The sequence below is a fragment of the Megalopta genalis genome, chromosome 4 (assembly GCF_051020955.1).
Source record: "Megalopta genalis isolate 19385.01 chromosome 4, iyMegGena1_principal, whole genome shotgun sequence".
Classification (NCBI taxonomy): domain Eukaryota; kingdom Metazoa; phylum Arthropoda; class Insecta; order Hymenoptera; family Halictidae; genus Megalopta; species Megalopta genalis.
Window position 1 is genome coordinate 12,669,151 of NC_135016.1, and position 16,769 is coordinate 12,685,919.

Genomic DNA, 16,769 nt, shown 5'->3' on the forward strand with positions numbered 1-16,769 from the left:
ATTAATTGCAGAAAACATTGCATATTTATGAGCTTGGTATCGCGTTTCAGAAATCATTCAAAAAGACAGACGCAATGCAGGCAGATTAAGATTCATCCTCTTGGATAGAATCGTGTAGGGTTGTTCTACCGCTGTGGAGCTCTACCACAATTAATATTTTGCTTTAGGATGGCCAGGTGTCCGGTAACTTACGGCCGAGGGGGGTGGCATGTGACTAAAGAATCACGATTGTAATGCAGCCGCGGTATTTCAAGCCGGAAATCACGTAATACTTTAAGACCCTGCAGAGGGAAGTATGTACCCAGTATACATTCACGGAAAGTATTACACAGAACCCGACAAGTCACGTAAAATCACACGCGTTCCCGCTTCCATCGAATCTCATCCACGTCCGTGCAATTCATTTTAATACTCGTTGTACTAAAAATCAAGCTGACAATGAGTTTTCCATTCGTGTCAGATCGCGGAACGCGATACGCACAATTGTTGTCTACATCGAATCATGCAACCCTGCAATGTGATTCGAGCGGCATCAGGAATAAGTTGACTGACCTCGAAATGACGATCACCTTTTATTATCGCGAGTCTGCGAACCTACATGCAGCAAATGTGTATGCAGATTTGTGAAACACAAGAAAACGTGTAATATAATAAGTAATATAATTAATATAATATAATATATATAATATATATATATATAATATAATATATAATAATATATATATATATATATAATATATATATATATATATATATATATATATATACTAATATAATATAATATAATATAATATAATATAATATATAATATATAATAATAATAATATATTTAATATAATATAATTAATTATTATAATTATCAGTATTTTTCTATCGTTATTTTACAATGCGCGATCTTTTCTTTCCCTTAATCCGTTTTTTTTTTTATAAAATGATCTATCAAAATGGGAATTTGCATAAATATCAGCAATTCAATTATAACTGGATTGCAGGTTTTAAGAGTTAAATTAATGTAATATAATATATTAAGAACAGTTATAAGTTATAAGTTAAATCATGTCAGATTTTTAAGTAAAAATTCGTTTCTGCTGTTTTTGAAGCAAAAGACGAATAGCAGCTTATAAAATAGCTTACACGTATAACCTAAAAAGATGACATTTCAATGTTGAACAGAAGTTCATTATTGCATTTGGTTGAAATTTTTCATATCTACATCGATTTCATGGTGAACAACAAGATTTTGTGGGCAATTACGGTCTCTTTATCTTCGCAGAAATAGAAATGTAGTGCAAACTTATCAAGACTGATAACGAACAGATCTACAACCTAATTCACAATAATCGACGTTATATAATATGAGAGATTTAGTTGCAAATAATCCGCGTCACATCATATAAGAGACATGCATTTCTTAATGAAAATTGTGTCGTCACTTTTTGGCCAAATCAATTATCTTATAAAAATCAGAGAAAGGCAATTGATTTCACAAAATGCCCGATGCAAAAACTACGTGAATTTCTTTACTTGCACTATCGACACTTAATAGTGAATTTCTTACACAACTTAGTTTTGTTCATAAACCAGTAAATTTTTTTTTATTTGAGACACGAAACCCGTATTGCGATTATTTCCAGTAACGTAATCTAGTAAGTTCCTTCGTGATTATTATTTTGAAAAGAATTATGATTTCTTCTTTTGAGTATAAAAAATCCCCATTAGACTGCGAGTCTGCATGCAAAATCAAAATTCATGTATTGCAAGAAAGAGAAGCCACGTAGAAATCACCTTTAATAAGTTGAATAAGATGAATATGAATTACCTGGATAATCTCAAATTCTCTCAATCCTTTCACTGCTTCACACCTATACTTTTTCATCATAAATGCATAAAATCTGTGGTCTAGTCATTGTGAAATCTAGCAGCGGGCTTCCGGTACAGGAAATTGTGAAAGACAAATTAGAAAATTTCCGAACACAGTGTACATGGTTGCTAAGGTCATCTACTCTGTCACAAGCAGTTCCGAACTCCAGGTGTTTCAATATTTATCGATGGAAAGATCAAACGTGGAAGGAAACGAGCTTCCAAGAGATTTTTGGAGTGAAATCTCCGATTAAGGTATAGAGTTCAGCGAACTCGAGATCTTCTCCGGGAACGTGCATATGGTAATGAGCCTCTGCGTGCTAGGAAATTTAAAACCAGGTAGAATATGCCTTCCACACGATATGCACATGCAAGTCGGATATATTATCGCTGTGTAACAAAATTCCGCTAACCCAACGGCGCCGAATTATTTCGAAATTTCGTTTCCTCCGGTATCAATGTTCTATTCAACGAAACCAATTAATTCTACGGAATTAAATGAATCCCGTGGTAGAGCTTCTAAGAAAGAAGACATCGTGTGTATATAGTTTTCAGATTGTCGAAAAGACAATAATTATACACAAAAAGACAATGATTAGACATTAATCATAATCATAAAAGCGCATGAAAATTACTATAGTTTCACAAATATGTTGAATTTCTTTACATGCTTATTTAGTGATCATTTAGTGATCTATACAGAAAATGGTTTTTGGCAGAGACCATAACTTTTATTACTAAAATGAAAAAAAATTTAAGTATAGCCATTGAAATTTTGCTTAAAATGATTTCTGTTACTAATTAATGATTATAAATGATTAAAATTGGCTTGGGTAGCAGTAACCATTATAAATGATAGAAATAGTTTTTAGTTAGAAATAACCGTTATAAAGAAAACTTGAATAAAATTTCGATCGTCGATAATGGTTAGAATATTCGGGTCATCAGTAATGGTTATTCATAACTAAAACCTGTTTCCGTGAATTACAATATTTATCTGTAACGAATTAACATTCTCGTTATCGATAATTGTTACTTGTAAGAAGAAACAATTATCGTCGTCTATAATGGTTATCTGTAACCAACAACTAGTTCTGTCATTTATAACGATTATCGGTAACTAAATAGATTCTAGTCATTTATAACCATTAACTGCAACACCGCAACACGTAAAAAAGTTAATTTTTTCTGTTAATTGCATTTTTCAAAATTTAATTATGGCTACCCTTCACGTTAAACAAATTAATTTTCTATCAATGATTTTTGTCCTGTCTTTGACATAATTGTTATGTTTTATCTCTGGAGTGAATTAAAGATCTATTCTCCGTGCATCGCGTCGGCTAATGGAATGGAAGATTAGAAAATAAAGTAGTTGACCTTTTTTTTTTTATTTCTTTATACGTTGTGGAATATTCAATAGTAATCGTGGGTAATATTTTTAGACCATGAACGAACGGATTGTTCGCAACGAAGATAAGTAGCAAATTATTGTTCAGTATCGTTACGTTTCAAATGTTTCACGATCGTGTTCTTTTATATTGATTTATTCACGGCTGGAAATGTCGCAGGAATGCATTAAAGATACTGTTTTATCTCGTGTTTATACTGTACGAAGCTGTAATAAATGTACGGTCAGATAAATCTTGTTTCTCCTTATGCACGAAGCTGGAGAAAAAATTCTTCTTCGTATCCACGCACTTTCTACATCGACGTGATGAAAAATCAGGTGGTTCGAAGTTTCCAATTAGGAAATCAATGACCGGTAGATTCTCGCATGAATTACGGGCCGCGAGCTTCGTTCGATTTTCGTCAATTACGTTCGTAGAATCTTATACATAGCTTGAAAATAAATTATAGCTTATCTTGACAGTTTTCTGTAAGAGAAATTGTTGAGCACAGAAACAACATTTTTTTTGTGATTCTTAATGCAACTATCGATATGAAATTATGGAAAATTTTAATTTAAAAATTGATGATTTAAATTTGTGGTTAACATATATTTATCGAAAAAATTTGAAATAAATATGCGTCGGGAAATATATTTAAACGATGGTACCGACGTTTGTAAGCGTGTAATTATTGTACCGATTCTATATTTTTTTACCGTAAAATATTATAGATTTTTGACTGCGTACATTTATGCAAAATTATAATTGGCAGCATCAATTGCAAGGAAAAGAAACTAAGTAGAAAGTTCTTTCTTTCTTTCTTTGCATAGTAAAGGAATGTAGCAAACTCTTGTGTCTTCACGATTTTATATGTCAACTACTCTTTCTACCACAAATGCATGAAATCCGCAGTTCAATCATGACACTTGCCCCTTCAGAACGAACAACGTTCGTCATTTTTCAAATTATTCGAATCGAGTAAAATATTCGAAATGGTCAAGTCATTGTGCATGACATTAATTTCATTTGTTAAAGTTAAAGTATCCGAATGTGAATTATTTTTATTAGTTAAGTTTTTATTATACGATTATCGTAAATAAAATTCGATAAAAAAGAGGGTTGAGAGAGTGTGAGGTTATTTTAATTAAGATGATAAAATTCAATAATCAAACGATGCGAGAAGCGATTGGAATCATTACCAGCATATCAATATATTTATTATTCAGTGAAATAAATTATTTATAAGTAAATTATTTACAATTCTGTGAAAAAAGTATAGAAAGTTACTGTTTCAACATGAAATTTGATAAACTGATAAAACATTACTACTAAAAGTTATTTTGTTCATTAAATACAAAAATATCTGAAAAATTAAGAATCGTAAAAATAATGAAACAGTGCAATTGAAAGTAGCAAGAGGCTTAACCCTTTAACCGCGGGCGAGTTTTTGATTTTTCGGTATGAAATCGAGGGCTAGTTTTTTATTTGTTACGCAGATACGCCCTAAGAACTAGATTAAAAAGGACATAAAAAGAGACACAAGAAAAAAATAAAGAACATTTTTTAACTTAAAATAAAAAATCTTTTCAATTTAGTTCTCTCTTGCTAAATTTTACAAAATATTTGGAACACGAATTCCACGTTGCCCGGGGTTGGAGGCTTAAACGCGCTTTCGAAACGCGAGACCATACTTGAAATTTTTGAGAAGCCGCACGCTGCGCCGTTCGATCTTATCAACGCTCATTCGCGGTTTACACAATTCTGCTCACCTTGAGAGGAATCCAGCGAGAGATCTCGTGGCACAGAAATTCAAGGGTCACGCAACGCGTTGCGCGGCGCGTAGCGTCTCGACGCGCGATCTGTCGATGACGCAAGGCCCACGGAGGTGTATCGACATCGGGCTCCGCTACTTTATAAGGAGCACCTCCTCACCAACACACCGATCGGCTTTCACTGTGGGCAAAGCTCCGATCGCTCCGAGCGAAACCGTGTGTACGGGAGTACCTGACACGCAGGCAGCATAATTTACGATCGACAGAGGAAAATACCGTTTCAGCTGATCCGAGGGTAGTTTCCCACCGTTCACCGTTCATATCCGTGACACGTCTTATAGACCAAACCTTTTCTACGATTCTTATTGATGTCACTGATCGTCGCTTCGACTGGAATTTACTGCGAGAGGCCAGTTGTTCGATCGATCGGCGACGATTTAAATGGACGAGGGAGGCTCATGACGCCTCATCCTTCAGTTTAATATGTAGACTGCGGAACTTTGAGCAAAAGAAAAATCCTAAAGCACGATTGCAACGAACAGGAGTCGAATAAAAATGTATTTGCACTTTTAATATTTTTGTTAGGTGGGAAATTATATAACAGCATTGTTATTCCCTGTATTTATTGTTTGCCACTAGCTTACATTTGTCATAAATCCTCTGCCACGATTGCAACAAGCAAGTGTTAAATGAAAATGTTTTTTTTATTCTTAACATTTTTAATAAATTGAAAATAATCGAATAGTATTGTTAAATTTATTTCCTGCATTTATTATATTGTATTTCACTTGCATGCTTTTGTCATAAATCCTCTGCCACAATTGCAACAAGCAAGTGTTAAATAAAAATGTTTTTCCGTTCTTTACATTTTTAATAAGTTGAAAATAATTTCATACATTGTTAAATTTCTTTCCTGCCTATTCTGTATTCCATTTGCTTACTTTTGTCATAATTCAGATAAAGTTTAAACCACCCGACTTTTGCAAAGACATTTATTTAGTTAATAATGCATTGGCTGTTATCAGCAACAATTTGTGGCCGTTTAGTTGCAAATGTTCTGTTTAAATTAATTTATAAAATTCAACTTGATTCCTTAAAAGTCTACAAAAATAGAAGTTTGCATGAAAATCTGCAGTTTATTTATTGTCATCAATTACAATCCAACAGAGAATTATAACATACAAACGTCGCCTGTTTATCGATGTTCTCAGATGTAAATGCAATCAATCACATTATTTCGCCGTCATTACAGTTAACAATGCTCGGAGCTAATTAAGCAACCTTGTCATGATTATAGGTAATTAAAGCGTGGTGATTTCATTGATGGAAACCTTGTGGCACTCAGTATGAAATATACATATTACTGTGAATAAGTTTTTCAATGATATTCACCCATACAAACTGCTGAAACTGTTGCGCGCGTAATCAGTTAATTAATTTCAATCATTTACTTTTACAATCTTTCAATGTGTGTGGAATCTGTAAATGATAATCAGTGAATAATTTTAATGAAAAAATTGTCGAGTATTTAAGCAAATACTAATATTCGAAGCCGGCCAAATTGAAGATAAATTTCATTAAACGGCCCAGCCATTAGCACACCCATCGGAATTGTGAAAGCAATACTAATATAATCGCGGTGCATCGATACGCGCGGATTGTATTCTAATTAGCTGCCGACAAAGGAACGATTTCCGGGTGCGGGATAATTTTTTGATCATATCGACAGGAAATATCTCCGAGCCGAACTGAATCTTAATATTTTCTTCGACGGAGAACAAGGGAATATCCTCGAAATTAATGCATAATGATTTTATGCTACTAGCCTTACATGAAATTAATTTTATGCTATTTAAATTATAAATGTAAATACTATACATTTAACCTTCTGCTAAAGTTTAATTAATTACTGCATTAAAATCTCATGTTCTTCAAACGAGTCCTAATAATTTCAACTTAACATTTTAATTTTTAAATAGAATTTTAAATATGTCCATCAGCACTTTCAAATAAAATAATTGATCAGGTCAAGCGTATTATAATTTAATAATATATATATAGATAAGATAATTTTTTGATCATATCGACAGGAAATATCTTCGAGCCGAACTGAATCTTAATATTGTCTTCGACGGAGAACAAGGGAATATCCTCGAAATTAATGCATAATGATTTTATGCTACTAGCCTTACATGAAATTAATTTTATGCTATTTAAATTATAAATGTAAATACTATACATTTAACCTTCTGCTAAAGTTTAATTAATTACTGCATTAAAATCTCATGTTCTTCAAACGAGTCCTAATAATTTCAAGTTAACATTTTAATTTTTAAATAGAATTTTAAATATGTCCATCAGCACCTTCAAATAAAATAATTGATCAGGTCAAGCGTATTATAATTTAATAATATATATATATAGATAAGATAATTTTTTGATCATATCGACAGGAAATATCTTCGAGCCGAACTGAATCTTAATATTTTCTTCGACGGAGAACAAGGGAATATCCTCGAAATTAATGCATAATGATTTTATGCTACTAGCCTTACATGAAATTAATTTTATGCTATTTAAATTATAAATGTAAATGCTATACATTTAACCTTCTGCTAAAGTTTAATTAATTACTGCATTAAAATCTCATGTTCTTCAAACGAATCCTAATAATTTTAACTTAACATTTTAATTTTTAAATAGAATTTTAAATATGTCCATCAGCACCTTCAAATAAAATAATTGATCAGGTAAAGCGTATATAATTTTTTAATAGTCTCACAAGTCTCATCTTTACTCTTCTGTTGACTGTTTAAACATATTTTTTAACTTGGAAACTGTTTCATCCATTGCAATTCTAAATTTTTGTTGTTCAGCTTACTTTTTAAACGATCTTCGTTTCTTCAATTGTACATACATGGAAACTTAATGAAAATACTTTTTAATGTACATCCCAGTGTCATTGAAAAAATGTTTACACAACCCATAACTGAACAACCATTAATTTCGTCACGTTACTATCCCAGCGCCATTTTCAATCTCGTCCTTCGCAATCATTTAGTTCAATAACTATAAATTCATCAAACGCGACATTTTACGGCTCCTACGAGCGCAATATTTCTTTCTAGACAAACATATCGATTGAACGATAATCAGCGTCGAATTCGGTCTGTTAACTTTCAACTTTACACCTTTCTGATTTTACGATCAGCGAAACTGTCTCGCCATTTTTGCGACTCCTAAAGCACGATGGCTGTAAATGTGCGATGCGTTAAAAACGAGAAACAGCTTCCCTTTCCAGGATCGTAAAGTCTTCGAGAATATCTCGGTCACGAACAATTACAGACTCAATTGAATATTCTTCCAGCATAATTTGCATCTGGCAGCAACCTAAGGTCGAATCTAACTCATGTGTATATACATCAACGAGCACAACTGTTTTATTGCAATACTAAAATGTAATTTTAGACTGCGCAAGACCCAATACAGAATCTGTAACTTGTCTCTGCTCGTTTGATACAGTATTTTATGAAACAACTTCTGATCAAATTATAAACTTATATCGCACCTTAAGATCCTCTGTTTAATCATTAACCCTTTGCACTCGAGCGGTGACTCTGAGACATCATTAAAATTGTTACATCAAGTTTCATATTATAAAAGTTTATATTATATTATAAATTTATATTATATATTTTTTTATAAAAGTTTATTTTTATATTATAAAAGTTTATTTTTATATTATAAAAGTTTATTTTTATATTATAAAAGTTTAGATGTAAACTTTTAAAAGTTTACTTAAACTGTTAAAAGTCTAATTGTTGTATCAGTCACAAGACTAAATTTCATTTGCATAAAATGCACTTTGTCATATAAAATGGAAATATCATAAGTCAGAAAAATTAATTTGGATTTACAGCTAAAATGGCTTCGAGTGCAAAGGGTTAACTTGTCTTTTCATTTCGTGCAATATCTCCGAAGTAGTTAAACGAATGCACTTTCGGGTTTTCAAATCACATCTTGAACTTGCAAATCGTGACATTTAATATTCAATATTCAACTTGTTTTTTTAACTCCGTGCAGTATTTTATGATGCAGTAACATGCGTCCTCAATTTTTCAGATCAAACCTTGAACTTGTATTGCATATTAAAAACTACCTAATATTTAATGCAATATTTCTTGATGCCAGTCATATCATAGAAATGCGTTCTCAATTTTCTCAAATCAAATCTTAAACCTGCATTGCATCTTAAGCCAATATATTTAATCATGATCTCGTCTTTTCATTCAATCCAATATTTTTTGATGCAGTCGTAGAAATGCATTCTCAATTTTCTTAGATCAAAACTTAAATATGTATTGCATCTTAAGACCAAATATTTAATCATGAACTTCTCTTTTCATTCAATTCATTCAATATATAATATTTTGTAATGCAATCATAGAAATGCATTCTCAACTCTCCCAGATCAAACCTGAAATCTGCTTTGCATCTTAAGATATTTTATTAATATTGATGGATTATCATGGACTTCTCTTTTCATTTAACGTAATATTTCTTGATGCAGTCATAGAAATGCATTCTTAGCTAAACCTAAGATTTTAACAAACCTTCAACCTCAACCTTGCTCTATAAAATCTAATATTCAATCTCCAACTAGTCTTTGCATTTGATGCAATATTTTTTGATGTAGTCATAGAAATGCAGTTTCTCAGATGCACTAATCAAAAGAGGTTTTACTATGTTGTACTATGAACCACGCACAGACAATAGATCCGAAAGTCTAGGAATGTCAAGAAAAATAAGAAGAATGGTATTTATTAATAAATCAGACGTGGAACTTTGCAATTCAAATTACTGTCATTAACCCGTGGACCACGGCGCCCAGTTGCATTTTGATTCACTTTTTCAAAGTCTCCGTCCAACTTTTTAGCTTCCGACTGCTAACTTCAGTTGCAAACACGCGCCTAAGCATCCGAGGCGGTGCGTAAGAGCATCTGAATCAATTCAAGGCCGTTGAGCGGTTTCGATTAGCAATCAAGAATCACTGTGGCTTGTTCTTGTACGAACTTATAATTCACCGGTATGCTCGCGCAAGCGAAAACAGGGAGTATCGGACTGTGAAATTAGCTTTCGTTGACTCATTTCGACGACGAGTGCCGTTTGCCATGAAATTATTCACTCTGTTGACAGAGTCTGCACGAATAACCGACGTTATACTTTATCAAAGACTTTAACTGTGTTTCGAACTGTCTAATAAATATTTAGAAATGTACGACAAATCTTTTCCAATAAGAAAAAACAATCTGATTTGTATGCAATATTTCGCAAAAGTAAGAGATCGCTGTACTATTGTATAGAAAAAATGATTTTGTGAGTCTCGTAATTTCCTGTCAAAAAATCTGTCAACATTCAGTTTGTGCTTATTTTAATAATAATAACTTTATTTCTCAACGGGATAAATACTTTGGAAAACCCTTTATTTTAAAGGGTGAACGTCTCTACTTTCACACATCGGAACTTCACTTTTTTCGAAACTTTTTATTCTCTTATAAAATAGAGTAAACTATTGTAAAACCGTGAAAAAAATTCGTAAATCAACTTTTACGAAGTCATTACAAAAGGGAAGCTTTCTTTACTATTATCACATTGAACCAAATTTTGAAAGTTCTGTTTTTAACAAAGCTATGGGCTTCAATAATGTTTGGATTGCAATCTAATGTTCCTTTAATTTTATAATTTTTTACTTATTTTTTATTTTTTATTCTTTTTATTTTACATAATAAATATATTCTCCTTGAGACTCTGAGTTATCAAGATTTTTTTAATTGTTTAAATTTTCGTTATAAACTCAGATAAAAAAGTTGATAAAGCATCATCTTTTAATTTTTGTATCATGCTAGCCTAAAAAGACTCCGAATATGTTCGAGACCGACTAGATATATGTATTTGTTTTTAACATTATCTCTAGTAGAATGAGACATTTTTTATTTCTTATGTGTCTACGTTTACTTTCATATCTAGAGTCTGATAACAGAGGAATTCAATGTTGCTTCGATTCAGAGGAAACGTATAAAATTCGTATGTATTCATACACTGAAATCGTCGTCAGAAGTCTGACTCATTGTTATAGTGCAAAGGTTTAATGATAAATTGAACAAGATTTTTGTTTGTTCACCATATTACGTCTACACGCTTACGAAAAGTGTTAGCCGGGAACACGACGAATACGATTGCCATTCTAATTTATTCGAAACAGAGAAACCCGTTGCTGTGTTCTCCATTTTTCAAAAGGCACGTACCGTGCATGAAAAATTGCTTTCTCGAGGGATATCTCTTAGCGGCCAGCATCAAACTTTGAAATTCAAGGAAAAACACGTGGGCGCGAAACGACTTTCGCTCGCAACCGTCGCGTCGCGTACACACGAACGAAATGACTTTTCTAGATAGACCGAAACGAATCGCCGAAAATGGTCAGAGGAGCGTCCATGTGGGCGCCAGACTCTCCGTGTAACTTGTAAAACAAACGGTCTTTGCGTTGGTCGTCCTCGAAAACGCGCGAATTCGTTCGTTCATTCCTCATCGCGGCGTCCTTATCACACAGCTGCGTTTACATGTTTACGTCAGCATCATTGTTAATAAAAGATATCTTCGTGTCGAAGACTTTGCCGCTTCATCGGGCAGGCTTAAGAATAGACCGAAGTCTGCGAATCTCGTTACGAGATTGTGAACGAACCGTCATTAACAACCGCCGGTGGACCTTTTTGATTGACAAGGGACAGTTAAGTTCACCACTCATAATTTAATTTAAAACTGGATTTTAAATTAAATTAAATTTAAGATAAAATTTAAAATTATATTAAATTAAAAATTTCATTTAAAATTAACTTTAAAATTTTTTTAATTATATTAAATTAAAAATTTCATTTAAAATTAACTTTAAAACTTTTTTAATTATATTAAATTAAAAATTTCATTTCAAATTAACTTTAAAATTGTTTAAATTATATTAAATTAAAGATTAAATTACATTAACAATTTTTTAAATTATATTGAATTTAAAATTAAATTTTAAATTCTTTAAATTAAATTTTAAATTAAGGTTAAAATTAAATTAAATTAGGAAGAAAAATTTTGTTAAAATTATTACATAGGAAAAGCTATTTGGCTTCTCTTTCTTGCGATTGATGCAGAACATTTTTAATTGTATAAGATTTAAGACATTTATTTTATCATAGAACTGGAGTAGCTGACAAAAATTAAATATCATTGTTTATCTTTTGCCTCCTATCAAGGAGGCTTTGAATCATCAAAGTACAATAAAAAAGTAAGAAATTCTAAATTACATGTAATTTAATCAACTCTTCATTATTTACAGTCCGATGTTAATATTACAGAAAATAACATGTCTACTATGTAACTGTATTAATCACAAAATAAACTATTACGAAATTTGAATTTGTTTGACGAGCAACTGTTTTGCCGACTGTTTCTGAATCGTATAAATTATATCTACGTAAAAATGTGTAATAATACCTAGAAAGCTATATCGAAACGTTTGAAAATTAATTAAAAAAGTTATTTAGTTAGTTTCTCCACAAATATGTAATACCAGCATGAAATATCAGACAATAAACAATAGTTGGAAGTACGAGCAATTTAGAATTAATTGATCTTCATTATTCTAGACAAGCTGAACAGTAGCCTGTTATTTTTGTCTACCACTGTACTCCATTAACGACGCAATGAAGAGACCGTTTGGTAAAACAAAATAAGTCGCGAGACTGCGTCGCCGATTAGTCGTTCAATAAATAAATGACCGTAATATGCACGAGCATGAAACTGGACTGCAGTCGTATGCAGCGAGATCAATCACGGAAGGAACTGGGTCTCGACAAGCAACTTAATTGGCTGATTTTAATCGCATTAATGAAAGAGCAAATTAATCAACATCGTTCCATCTGGGGTCACGATGAAACGACGACCCATTTCCATTCGCGGTATACGGACAATGCAATTGCAGTTGCTCCTGTATGACATCTTTTATGGTCTCATTTATCTAGCTTATCGGCTGCTCGGCCAATTAAACAAATAAACCCACTATCGTTTTATTATTGATTTCGCAGAAACGTTTGCAAATATCACGTCGCGGCGAGAGCCGTATCTTTCTGAATGAGTTTCATAAACAGAAAGTTATGAACGAATATGGACATTCTCGTCTTTAGAGATGAAAACTGAATTAGATGACTTTTTGGTTATGAAATTGAGTAACAAAAAATTGTAGTTAACGCGAATACAGTATAGTTTATAACAGTGTTAACACTTTGATGTAATGAAATAAAGGTATTAATCATCGAATATATTTACAGAGTGATTCATTGATAAGTAACTCTTGAATATTATCTATTGATTAATTCTTTAATTTCATTTAATGACTAATTCAATGAATAATTCTTGAATTTTTGAATTTATTGAATTAGTCGTTGAATAAAATTAAAGAATTAGTCAATAGATAATATTCAAGAGTTAATCAGAACATAAAATTAAAGAATTATTTATTTATTAAAATGAAAGAATCATTCATAGAAAAAAATGAAAAAATCATTAATAAAATAAAATTAAAGAATGTCTCGTTGAATTACGATAAAAGAATTAATCGTTAAATAAAATTAAAAAATTTCGAGCATCTTTTTGCATAATTTTATACAATATAGAAATGTTTATTTACTGTTACTCATTTATTAGCTTCATTATTACCGATCTTTCGTTGTGCCTACTTTTACCAAATGAATTTTATAATCATTACAGGGAAAGTTGAAAAGTTAATCGAGGAAAAGTGAATAAGTTTATATAGAAAATAATTTTAAAATAAAATTTTAAAAGGTGTCCTTTCACCCTTCTGCTAAAAATAGCGTTAAATTAAAATGTCAAGTGATGTTTATTGACTCCTTTGGTGAAAATATTGTCAAATTGTCGAACGAATATTATGCGATGCCATTCTGACAGTTTCCTTTCTCTTTTCTTTTTCCGATTTCTCTCTGCGAAAAAACGACAATACTTCCGAAGCCACGGTAGACGTAAACGGAGTATCGAAATCAATTGAACAGACGCAAGCATAACTTCGTCGACCGGTCTGGTGATCGATGCAACAAGAAAGCGAGTTCAGGAGGAACTATAAATCTCACCGCGTACGTCCATAAAACGCTTTTCCCGACCTTCGGGTCACGTTCCTCTCATTTGCGGCACTTAGCCTGCAGCCACGGGGGAAAGACCCTAGTTGGTCGCGTAGAATTATCATGTACATTCGCGGAACGATGGCACATCAACCCTTAACTTTGTATGTAAAATATTAAGCCGTAAATTAAGCATTTCCCCTTAATACAAATACAGAGAACATTTTCTAATCGAGGTCTAATACATATAGTCGATCAGAACTGTTATCTAATTAACCATTCCAATAGACAAAAAAGTCATCATTAAACTGCGGATATTTAAGCGAAACAAAAATACTCTGCAATTGTTGTAAAACAAAATAGCCAATTAGAAACATCTTCCTTTATTTACCAGTTTTATTAAAAGGAATATAATATACATATTAATAATCTGTAATTCTTGTAATCTTTTTAATTATTCAAATTGTGCCTAATTGTTTTTGTTATAAATGCATGATGCAATCTAATGATATGCTTAGTAGTCATATGCAAGTCATCACTAAACTGCGGATATTTAAGCAAAACAAAAATGCTCTGCAATTTTTGCAATTTTTGTAAAACACAATAGCCAATTAGAAACATCTTCCTTTATTTGCCAATTTTTTTAAAAGGAAAATAATATACATATTAATAATCTGTAATTCTCGTAATCTTTTTAATTATTCAAATTGTACCCAATTATTTTTGTTATAAATGCATAAAGCAATCTAATGATATGCTTAATTGCTCGATTATTTCAAAGAAACAAATAAGCAAAATTACGCGATGTCAGTAAAATTTGTGTCCTCATTTATGTTCACAGTTTATGCATTTTTAATGTTAATTATTAAACTGTGGCAAAGAAAATATAAGACTATAAAAACATTAAAAAAATTTAAGAACGTTTCTACGTCACTCTCAATTTGTTAGAATTATTAACAAACGAAATTGAATATTATTTGATTATTAAATTAAATATAAATATAATTATTAAATATACAATAATTGTACAACAATAATGTACAATAATTAAATTCATCTTATGTTTTAACAATTTTATATTTCAGCCATGATTGCATCAAATACATGATCTAATTATGACTTTAAAATGCAACACGCAATCCAAACAATTTATGTATTTTCTCGTAAACCATGAGATCATGGACGTCACATGTTAGATCAGAAAACGTAGACTTGTTAAAAACCAGTGGCACGATCTTCCGGATCCCATGCAATTTTCTTTGAGGCATTTCTTAGGACACTGCCACAGATGTTTGCAGTACCGTCATCCCGGGAAAGTGAAACATAATCAAAGCCGACGATTCGGGATCCTTCCTTTGACAGGAGAAACATGTGTCGAAGTCTCAGGGGCAACAACGCAATTTCCTCGGGCGTCACATCGCGTAGGTGAACGTTGCCATATGGTGGACAGAACAACTGACTTTCAGAGAATCCGTAGAACAGTTGGATGGCCGGAAGTCGAGAGATGGACACGGAAATTCCCAGAGCAACTGACCTGGGACCAAATGGTCTTTCGGAAACACGCGGAACCGAAGTTTCCACAGATGTTGCGTCCGAGGAAATTGAAAAAGAAAATTGTGCTTTACCATCGTGCTATTCCATCCTGTTTCGAAAATTCGAAGCTACCGACTGGACTACAGTGGTGTGAATAATTATAGATGCAAAGTAACTTTTACATTTTTAGTAATATTTAGGCAAAAACTTAACAAGACACCATATTTGTATATTTTTATATCAGAAATAATAGAAGGTAGAAATATACAATATAGTTTTTTGTTTAACGATCAGTAAAAATGTACAATAATTATTTAAAGCACTATGGGTGATCTCCTTCAGCTGGGACACTCTGTATATTTAAAAAAAAGACAATTTAACAAAACGTCATATTGTATATTCGTATATTAGAAATAATAGAAAATAGAAATATACAAATATGATACCACTGAATGTATACAATTTTGTGGTTATTTATAATATCTAATGTTTGCATGTTCATTTTTATTACAGTAATTAGTAAAATGTGGATTTTATGCATGTGTAGTTGATAAATAAAATCGTGAAGACATAAAAACAATTCGATAATATTGCTACATTATTTTCGACTCATCAAGATTATTAAAAGACACAATTCTTTTTTATTTATCGAGTCTAATAATTAGATAACAAGGTTTTAAGATTAGGCAGTGTAGTTTTTATATAAATGAAGCTAATATAACACGAAACAATTGTTACAATTATTTTTGAGAAACACTTTTGAAGCCAATTTTTGTCAACGTCGAATAAAAATATTCGCTCTGTATATGTCATATAAATGTGACAGTTTTGTGTGCTAAATTGTGTAAATTGAAATTCCATTCAATCGTCGCATCGTTAAAACATCTTTTAGAGCAAAAATCTAGATCACAGCTTCTCGCTGGAAATAAAACTTTGAAAGAGACAGAATGAAAATTGAGGACGAACTAATAAAATTCTTGTCTTCTAGGCTCGTTAGAACTTTAACAGAACAATTCCACCAAAAGAATTAATTCTAATTA

The 16,769-nt window shown here is 31.7% G+C and overlaps 1 protein-coding gene across 2 annotated transcripts in view; it reads right to left on the reverse strand.

The window, feature by feature from the left end:
• The window catches only part of if (integrin subunit alpha inflated), a 178,790-nt gene that overhangs the window by 136,542 nt on the left and 25,479 nt on the right, over positions 1-16,769 (reverse strand). The gene's annotated exons all lie outside the window — the stretch shown is intronic.